Source organism: Canis aureus, chromosome 16 (assembly GCF_053574225.1).
Source record: "Canis aureus isolate CA01 chromosome 16, VMU_Caureus_v.1.0, whole genome shotgun sequence".
NCBI lineage: Eukaryota > Metazoa > Chordata > Mammalia > Carnivora > Canidae > Canis > Canis aureus.
In genome coordinates this window covers 57,445,757-57,456,612 of record NC_135626.1, presented here as the reverse complement: position 1 = coordinate 57,456,612, position 10,856 = coordinate 57,445,757, and the positions used below count along the sequence as shown (strand labels likewise).

Sequence of the window (10,856 nt, the reverse complement as noted above, 5' to 3'; positions counted from 1 at the left end):
GGTAGATGTTGATAGGGAAGGCAAGCTTTGAGGGGGCGGGTCTTCTGAGTGGTGGAGATCTCCAGGAGAGGAGCTCCATAGGATCAGATGTGAAGATGAATCAAGGCATTCACTTGAGGATTGGTTCATAAATGAGATTTGACCTGTGAGAAATAAAAAACAGTCCCAACTTAAGCTGAGGTCCTGGGAGCATGGATGGCAGAAGGAAGGGCGGGGCTTAGGGTGAAGAATCTGTTTCTGGAAGCCAGGTCCTGCCTGGGCAAAACCTCTCTCTCCTCTCAGTATCAGCCCATCTAATGTCCAAAGTCAGCTGCTGAGCTGAGGGCTTGGGGGGGAATATATCCAGATATCCACATCTGGCCCAAATGTGAGTTATTATGTTCACAAGGTCTTGGATCAGAGAGACAAGGGGGCAGGAAGGAAGGACCTGGGTCCTCTTCTCAAAGAGGCAGCTCACTGTCTGTCACTGTGTCCCCTACAGGTCCCTAGCCAGCAAGGTCCACTTCCTTCTCCTGGCCTTTCTGGAAGTGCCCTTACTCCTGACCATGCTCAGTGCTGTCCTTGGGGTGTCCTTCCTCCTTGTGAGGACACTCACCAAGAGAAACTTCAGCCCTTCATGCTTTTTGATATGCTGCCCAGACACACAGACCTTCAGATTAGAGAAGATAAGGTATACCACATCTTATTTACTCATTTTTCTGTTGATTGTTGATGGCTTTGGGTTTTGCCCATCTGGGGCTATTCCTCAGCCAGTGCTGCCATGAAAATTTTTGTACAGGTCACCTAGTACATAGGTGAAATGACTTCACTAGGGTATATACTTAAGGATGGAATTGCTAGGTTTTAGGTTTGTGTGCACTCAACCACACTAGATAATACCAAATGACTTTCCAAACTCGTCATCTAGGATTGAGGGCTCCTATTGACCTGTCTCTCTGTGTGACTACTTGGTTTGTGACATTTTAATTTTTAGTTTTTGCCAATTTGAAATAGTTTCTTCATTTCACCATCCACAGAGTGGCGTTTGGCTCAGGGCATGATCCCGGGATCTGGGATCGGGTCCTGCATCAGTCAAGGTCAAAACATAGGTAGGTTCAAACAGGAAAGAGGCCAGTGCAGGATTTGAGGTCACTGAGAACAGACAACAGGCGCACAGGCTCAAGGGGTACAGCATTTACTTACAGCAGAGGAGAGAGAGAGGGATTCAGGTGGTACGTTGGTCCCCCATGGCCAGCGCATCCACTCTGCAGCCAGTGTGGGCCGTGTGGCTGCATGTACCCCACTGGTCCTGCAGAGGAACCCTGGCCCCTACTGGGATGAGGCTAAGGGTCACTGACTCATGCACTTCAGCAGAACAAAGGCGCTCTCAGTGAGCCTGAAAAATATTACCACAAAAGGTAATAAACCCAGCACAGTTTGTGTGGGTTGTTTTTCTCTCAGTGAGAAAATGTTCCAGGCCGCAGGCACATTCTATGTGCCCAAGTAAGAGTCAGACAGGAGGTGGCCTTTCCCAACCTTCTTGTGGTTTTAATTTGAGCATCTCTGGCTGCCATAATGTTGAGGACCTTTTTATTTGCTATTCTGTTCAAGTTTTGCCCATCTTGCTTGGGTTTCTCTTTTCCTTCCTGAATGATAGGACTCATACTCTTGCTGGTGAAATTTTATCAATTATGCCTTTCAGATATGTGCTCACATAATTTGTGGCTTATCTTTTCACTCTAGAATCTTTTCATAAATATACTGCTTAACTTTAGTGTATCTGAATTCTCAAAATGATTATTTTTTAATACTTTATTTATTCATGAGAGACACAGAGAGAGAGGCAGACATAGGCAGAGGAAGAAGAAGGCTCCCTGCAGGGACCCCGATGTGGGACTTGATCCCGGGACTTTGGGATCATGCCCTGAGTTGAAGGCAGATGCTCAACTACTGAGCCACTTGGGTTCCCAAATTCATCAAAATTATTATATTTGCTCTTTTATACCATATTTAAGAAAACCTTCTTATCACAAAGTTATAAAAATATCCTCCTATATTTTTTCTATGTAGTTTAAAATTTTGCAGTTCACATTAGGTCCTTGATCCATCTGGAATTGATTCTTTTTTGTGTGATGTGAGGTTGAAGCCACTTTCCTTTTCCCCATGTGAATAACCATATATTCCAACATATTTATTGCTTTTCCTTCTTTCCTCCTTTACCTGAGCTATATCAAGTATCCATGTAAAAACAGGTCTGTTTATGAGTGCTCTGTTCTATTTAATTAGGCTATATACTTTTTTTTTCATCATTAAACTTTTGTTTTAAGGGTCTCAAAATTCTGTGACAGATTTTTGGTCGTTTCCATTAAAAAGTACTAATTTTAAAAACTAATAACTTAAAAAAAAATAAAAAATAAAAAAATAAAAACTAATAACTTAAAATTGCCACACATGCACACACACACAAAAGCAAATCATCCACAAAACATTCTCCTTTCCTTCTGAAGGTTTTACGATGCATTGTTATCATTAACCGGTCTTTTACTATTAAACTTAAATGGCCAATTGACACAAACAGTTCTGAAACCATTTTTCCACCACTGATTAATACTGGGGTAGCAGGTATTGGGGATAATATTCATTTAGCTTTCTGAGCTTTCTGGGCAGACTTGGTGACTTTGCCAGCTCCAGCTGCCTTCTTGTCCACTGCTTTGGTGACACCCAAAGCAATCATCTGTCTCACGTCAAGAACAGCAAAATGGCCCAAAGTAGGATAGTCAGAGAATCTCTCAACACATATAGGTTTGCCAGAAACCATATCAACAATGGCAGCATCCCCAGATTTCAAGAACTTGGGACCATCTTCCAGAATGACAATCTATCTTCTCCTTTAGCTCAGCAAACTTGCAAACAATGTGAGCTGTGTGACAGCACTGATTTGGCCTGGATGGCTCAGGAAATCAGCTGAGCCATGAAGCCAGCTGCTTCCATTGGTGGGTCATTTTTTCTGTCACCAGCCACATTGCCACGACGAACATCTTTGACAGATATGTTCTTGACATTGACGCCTACATTGTCCCCAGGAAGAGCCTCACTCAAAGCTTCATGGTGCATTTCAACAGACTTTACTTCAGTTGTAACATTGATTGGAGCAAAGGTGACCACAATGCCAGGTTTTAAAACACCAGTCTCCACTCAGCCCACTGGGACAATACAAATACCACCAATTTTGTAGATGTCCTGCAGAGGTAGATGCAAGAGCTTATCAGTTGGATGAGTTGGTGGCAGGATGCAATCCAGAGCTTCAAGCAGTGTGGTTCCACTGGCATTCCCATCTCTATGGGTGACTTTCCATCCCTTGAACCAAGGGATGTTAGCACTTGGCTCCAGCATGTTGTCACCATTCCAACCAGAAATTGGCACAAATGTTACTGTGTCGGGGTTGTAGCCAATTTTCTTAATGTAGGTGCTGACTTCCTTAACGATTTCCTTGTATCTCTTCTGACTGTAGGGTGGTTCAGTGGAATCCATTTTGTTAACACCAACAATTAGTTGTTTTACACCCAGTGTGTAAGCCAGAAGGGCATGCTCATGGGTCTGCTCATTCTTGGAGATACCTGCTTCAAATTCACCAACACCACCAGCAACAATCAGGACAGCACAGTCAGCCTGAGATATGCCTGTAATCATGTTTTTGATAAAGTCTGTGTCCTGGGGCATCAATGATGGTCACATAATACTTGCTGGTCTCGAATTTCCACAGGGAGATATCAATGGTGATACCATGTTCACGGTCAGTTTTCAGTTTATCCAAGACCCAGGCATACTTGAAGGAGCCTTTTCCCATCTCAGCAGCCTCCTTCTCAATTTTTTTGATAGTTCTTTGTCTATCTCACCACATTTGTAGATCAGATGGCCAGTAGTGGTAGACTTACCTGAATCTATGTGTTCAATGACGACAATGTTGATATGAGTCTTTTCCTTTCCCATTTTGGTTTAGATTTAGCAGTGGTTTTCACGACACCTGTGTTCTGGCAGCAAACCCATTGTGAAAAAGCTAATTAGGCTACTTACTTATCTGTGTTCACTACCATAGTGTCCTAATAACTTTAGCCATATAAAGTAGTTCCATGTTGTTTCTCTCTTTAAAAACAAAACAAAACAAAAAACCTAGAAATAAGATTTTAAAAATACAAAGAGAGAGTAATAGGATTGAGAAACTCATAACATAATATCCAAAATGTCTAGGATCCAATAGAAATAACTCATTTTACCAAGAACCAGCCATCTATAGATTCAATGCAATCTCTATGAAGAAGATTCCAGTGGTGTTTTTTATAGTAGCAGGGGGAAAATTCTTAAAATTTATATGGAGCCACAATAGACCCCGAATACCCAAAACAATCCTGAGAAAAAAGAACAAAGCAAGAGGCATCATATTTCCTGATTTCAAGCTATATCATAAAGCCATAGCAATACAGTATGATACTGATACAAACAAACAAACAGACCAGTGGAACAGAATGGAGAGCCCAGAAATAAACCCAAGTCTATATCTTCAACTAATATTTGACAAAGGAACCAAGAATACACAATGGGGGAAAAGGCAGTCTCTTCAGCAAACGGTGCTGGGACAGACTGGATATTCACATGGAAAAGAATGAAACTGGGCTCCTTTTTTTACACCATTCACAAAAATTAACTCAAAATGGATTAAAGACTTCAGTATAAGACCTGAAACCATGAAGCTCCTGGAAGAAAACAGGAATGAAGCTCCTTGACATGGGTCTTGGTGAGGATATTTTGGATATGACACCAAAAGCATAAGCAACAAAAGGAAAGAGAAACAAGTAGGACTACATCAAACTAAAATGCTTCTGCGTAGCTAAAGAAACCATCAACAATGTGAGAAACAACCCATTGTTGGGAAAATATATTTGCAAACCATCTATCTCATAAGGGGTTAATATCGAAAATATACAAAGAACTCATACAGTTCAAGAGCCAAAATAATCTAACCTAATTAAACAATGGGTAAAAGATCCGAATAGACAATTCTCTAAAAAAGATATATGAAGGGTCAAGAGACATGAAAAGATGCTCAGGATCACTAGTCATTAGGAAAATGCAAATTAAAACCACAATGAAAGAACACCTCACACCTGTTAGATGGCCAACAGCCAAAAGGCAAGAGATAACCAGTGCTGCCAATGGATGTGGAGAGAAAGGGACCCTTCCATGGTGGTTGGAAATGTAAATTGGTGCAGCCATTATAAAAAACAGTACAGATGAATCTCAAAAAATTAAAAATGGAAATACAAAATGATCCAGCAGTTCAACTTTGGGGAATATAGCCAAAGGAAACGAAAATACAAACTTGAAAAGACATTTGTACTGCTATGTTTACAGTACCATTATTTAGAAGAGCCAAGATATGGAAACAATTTAAATTTCAGTAGATAAAGGAGCTGTGGTGTGGATATGCAGTGGAATATTGTTCAGGCATAAAAAATGATGAAATCCTACCATTTACAACAACATGGATGGACCCTGAAGGCATTACACTAAGCAAAATAAGTCAGAAAAAGGGAAATACATTGTGATCTCATATGTTGAATCTAAAAAACAAAAAGAAAAAACAACCAATCTCATAGCAAAAGATCAGACTTGTGGTTACCAGAGGCAGAAGGTGTAGGAGATAGAATTGGAGGAAGGTGGTCAGGAGGAAGATTTCAGGGGTGTCTGGGTGGCTCCGTCGGTTTAGTGTCCAACACTTGATCTCATCTCAGCTCTTGATATCAGGCTCTAGGCTCAAGTCTTTTTTTTTTTTTTTTAAGATTTTACCCATTTATTCATGAGACACACACACACACACACACACACACACAGAGGCAGAGACACAGGCAGAGGGAGAAGCAGGTTCCATGCAGGGAGCCCGATGCAAGACTCAATCCCGGGACCCCAGGATCATGCCCCAGGCTGAAGGCAGGCGCCAAACTGCCGAGCCACCCAGAGATCCCCTAGGCTCAAGTCTTGATCTCAGGGTTGTGAGTTCAAGCCCCACGTGGGGCTCCACAATGGGCAAAGAGCCTACTTAAAAAAAAAAAAAAAGCATAAGATTCCAGTTATAAGGTAAATAAGTATCAGGGATGTGATGTACAGCACAATGACAGAAATCAATAGTTTGAAAACAGGAAAACATAAGAGAAAATCAGTGAAACAAAACTCCAATATTTAACAACAATAAAAATGATAAACCTCTGGCAAAACTGACAAAGAGCACTGGGTGATGGGCACTGAGGGGAGCACTTGGAGGGATGAGCACTGGGTGTTATGCTATATGTTGGCAAATTGAACTCCAATTGAAAAAAAAAAAAAGACTGACAAAGAGCAAAGAGGGAAAGTACCATTGTCACTATCAAATAATATTGGGGGTATCACTAAGATCCTGAAACCATTAAAAGATAAAAAGAAAATGGTGCAAACAAATTTATACCCATAAATTTGACAACTCAGAAGAAATGGACCAATGTCTTCAAAGTCGCAAGTTACACAAACTCAACCAACATGAAATAAACACCCTCAATAAGTCCAGTAACCATGACAGAAATGAAATATGTGATTTTAAAACATCAAAAAAGAAATATCCAGGTCCATATTTACTACAGGATTCTACTAAACATTTAAAGACAAATTAACCCTAATTTTGATCCAGCAGTTCCACTTTGGGGAATGGATATGACACCAAAAGCATATCTTGGATATGACACCAAAAGCAATCTTTCCTACAAAAGAGAATAAGAATACAAAAGAGAATAAGAACAAACACTTCCCAATTCACTGTATAGAGCAGGTATTATCCTGATACCAAACTTGACAAAAAGAGTACAAACAAACCAAAGGCCACTAGGTCTCATGAACATAGATAAACATCCCCCACAAAATATTACCAAATGGAATCCAGCAGTGTATAAAAAGAATTATACACCACGAGGGAGAGAGGTATGCAAGGCTAGTTCAACATTGAAAAGCCAGTCATTGTAATCCACTATACCAAACTAAAGAAGAAAAATCATAAGATCATATCAAATGACATTGAAAAAGTCTGTGACAAATTCCAATACCCACTCATAAAAAAAAAAAAAAGAAACGCATGAAAATAAGAATAGAGGGAATTTTCTCAACTTGATGAAAATGATCTAAAGGAAAAGTACAGGGACGCCTGGGTGGCTCAGTGGTTGAGCGTCTGCCTTTGTCCCAGGGCATGATCCTGGAGTCCTGGGATCGAATCCCACATCGGGCTCCCTGCATGGAGCCTGCTTCTCCTCTCTCTGCCTGTGTCTCTGCCTTTCTCTCTGTGTCTCTCATAAATAAATTAATTAATTTAAAAAAATTAAAAAAATAAAGGAAAAGTACAGCTAACATTATACTTAATGATGAAAAACTGAATGCTTTTTTCCTCTAAGATCATGAGTAAGGCAGAGACGTCCATTCTTACCACTGTTATTCATCTTAGCCCTGGAAATTCTGGATATTGCAATAGGCCAGAAAAAGACATATAGGCATAGAGAATGGAAAAGAAGAATAAATCTGTCCCTCTTTGCAGATGACATAATTGTCTATGTAGAAAATCTCAAGCAATCCACAAAACTCTATAGAACTGAGAGGTGAGTTCATCAAGATGAACACACAAAAATCAATCACATTTCCATATGCTAACAAATGAACGTATGGAAACCAAAATTAAAAATGCCCTTCCATTTACATCTACTCCAGAGAAAATGAAATGCTTAAGTATAAACTTAGCAAAATATGTACTGGTTAGGCATTGCCAAAAATTACAAAATCCTGATGACAGAAATCAAAGAAAATTTAAATAAAGAGATGTCAATTCCCCCTAAACCTGAGCTCTAATCTATCTCACTGGAAAGCAAATATCTTTTTTCCAAGGGGCTGGAGACTTTCCTTGAGGCCTCCTCCTCTGTCTGGAAGGATCTGGGGGGATCATGACATGACCTGATACTCAAGGACAGAAAGGCCATTTCTATTTCCCAACCTCATGGATGAAAATGACTGTAACAACCAGAGCCCATTGTGGCAGTTCTTCAAGCCACCAAAAGATAATGATAGTGGCCATTTGCAGAACTTCCAACAGACCTTCTTCAAGGACTTGAAAATAATTCTACTCTAACAAGATTGCCTCCCAGCAGCTGAGTCCCTTCTAGCTGATTCAAAGACTCTACTGAACATGGTCAGCTGACTTAGAACTTGGTGTGGTGACTGATATGGGAAACAAAGGCAGAAGAGAAATTATTAAATGTCCTTAACACCTACAGTTCATGGACAAGTCCTTGAAACAGGCAGAGTGACCTTCCTCTAGGGACTCAGCTGCCTCGATGTTAATGCTTTGCTAAGGGCAAAAGGCAATCTTAGCCCAACTCCCAGTATAAGTCTACTTCAACATATAAAAATTCCTTTGGAAACTTCCTTTATCTCTACTTCCCAACATACATGTTGGCAATCATCCCCCAAGCGTACGACCCACTGATGTACATCTGAAGGGTCTCATGACTCAGATTTTATTAGACAGTAGTAAATGACCTTTCCCCAACAATAGCAACCGCCCCCCCCCATCAAGGTCCTGGAAGCCTTGCTTCCAAAATTCCTTAGAGACTTACCCTATCCCTACACCCCTCCCAGCTTGAAAGGATACAATGGGCCACTCCTCTTGACCCCAGTGCAGCTCTTTCTGCCCACAAGTCCTGTCCCTGAGCTTTAATAAAACCACCTTTTAGCACCAAAGACATCTCTTTACTCTGTGTGTCTCTGTTGCAGCCCCTTGAAACACCTACATTCCATCAACTCTGGGAGATGACATGGGAGGTCATACTGCAGGTGAAAGGAAGTGGTGAGGTTTTCCATCTTGCTGCTGAGTCCTTGCATGGATCTTCATGTTTTAGGTCCTCATGCACAGGGTTGGGGTTTGAAGAAGTAAATTGTCACAGGGTCAAATACACACGTGTATTGGTCAGGGTTCCCTGGAAATAGACTGATAGGAAAAATATGTATATGAAGAGCTTATTGTAAGGAATAGGATCCCACAGTGATGGGAGCTGAGGAGTAGCCAAGAAAACCAGTGGTCTAATTCATTCCAAGTTCAAAAGTCTGAAAGCCAGGAGTACAGAGGGTGGATCGGAGGAGTGTAGATTTCCCAAATGAAGCCACCAGGCAGCAAGGGGTGAATTCCTCCTTCCTCAGCTGATCATCCCATTCTACTCAGACCCTCAACAGATTAGATGAGGCCCACATACCCAGGGGAGAGCAACCTACCTCACTGAGTCCAGAAATTCAAATGCTAATCTCATCCAGAAACATCCTTTCAGACACACTCAGAGATAATGTTTCATCTGAGCAGCCCATGGCCAATTAACACATAACACTAACCGTCACAGCACGTACTCAAACCTAAGTCAAGTTTCTGTTGTAATTGCTCTGTTTGCCTGGTGGATCTTCCAATTTCATAGCTCAGCCAGGAGCCGCAGACACTGAAGTGTTTTCCGAAAAGAAAGATGCACTGGGGAAGTGAGAGAAGCAGAGATGGTGGTGGGCTGAGAAGACTCGGGAAACAATGAGTCTCTGACAAGTTCTCAATTTGGGTTACAATGGCCACCAATTGCCTAACCCTTTCATTCCGCTTCATGGGTCTGAAGATGGTGCTTCTCCCTCTTGCTGGCTCTTGGCCACTGTCTCCCTGCCAGGCATGGTATGAAGGGAAAGCACTTGAGCAGTCATGCCAGAGGAATCAGGGTTCAAGTCTTGACATCATCACTTATAATATGCTTCCGGTCACTTTGTTGACTCAGCTTTTGGCAAGGTAGCTGGGTCGGGGAGGGGGATTGTGCAAACTCTTTGCCCTGTGAATAAAGACCAACAAATAGCAAACCTCCCCCAAAGGCTCAAGCAAAGTTTGAGAGGTATACTTTCACGTTTCAGTTTTTGGTCTTTAATTTATTTTATTGATGGGCAGCCCCAGTAGCTCAGCAGTTTAGCGCCGCCTTCAGCCCAGGGCCTGATCCTGGAGATCCGGGATCGAGTCCCACGTTGGGCTCCTTGCATGGAGCCTGCTTCTCCCTCTGCCTGTGTCTCTGCCGCTCTCTCTGTGTGTCTTTCATTAATAAATAAATAAAATATTTTTAAAAATAAATTCTTTTATTGCAGTGTTACACCAGAACAGGAAATTGCACAAATCATAAATACGCAGCTTACTGGTATTTTAGGAAGTGATATCCTTTCCAAGTCACCACTCAGATCAGATATCCACATCCTCAGGCAGGGCTCTTCTGCATTCTATCCAGGTGGGTGTGGGGTCCACAGAAGTAATGGCATATGACTTCCAAGGATAAATCATAAACATGTTGTGCCTTGCTCTTTCTTGGATCACTCCCTCTGGGAGAAGCTAGTTGCCATATTATGAAGACACTCCTGCAGTTTATAGAGCCAGGAGCTAAGGTCTCCTGCCAACCGGCATGTGAGCATGCCATCTTGGAAGCAGATCCTCCAGGACAATCTAGCCCTCAGATGAGTATAGTTTGGTCAACATCTTGACTGCAACTTCGTGCAAGAGACACCCTGAGCCACAGCTACCCAGATAAGCCACTCTCAGATTTGTGACTCTCAGGAAGTGTGAGATAAGAAATGTTTGTCGTTTTCAGCTGCTAATGTGTTGGGGGAATTTGTTATGCTGTGACAGATATCGAATCTAGTTCGACCACACTTGCTTAGGGTCAATATCTGCTGCCAATTCACTCTTTATTCATTCACTGGATTCACTCATTCACTCATTCAGTAAATATTTATCATAAGCTGACCATTTGTGA

General features: G+C 41.6%; 1 pseudogene; it reads right to left on the bottom strand.

Moving 5' to 3' along the window:
- Positions 1–2,450: 2,450 nt before the first annotated feature.
- On the bottom strand, positions 2,451–4,238 carry LOC144286973 (elongation factor 1-alpha 1 pseudogene; annotated as a pseudogene).
- Positions 4,239–10,856: the final 6,618 nt, after the last annotated feature.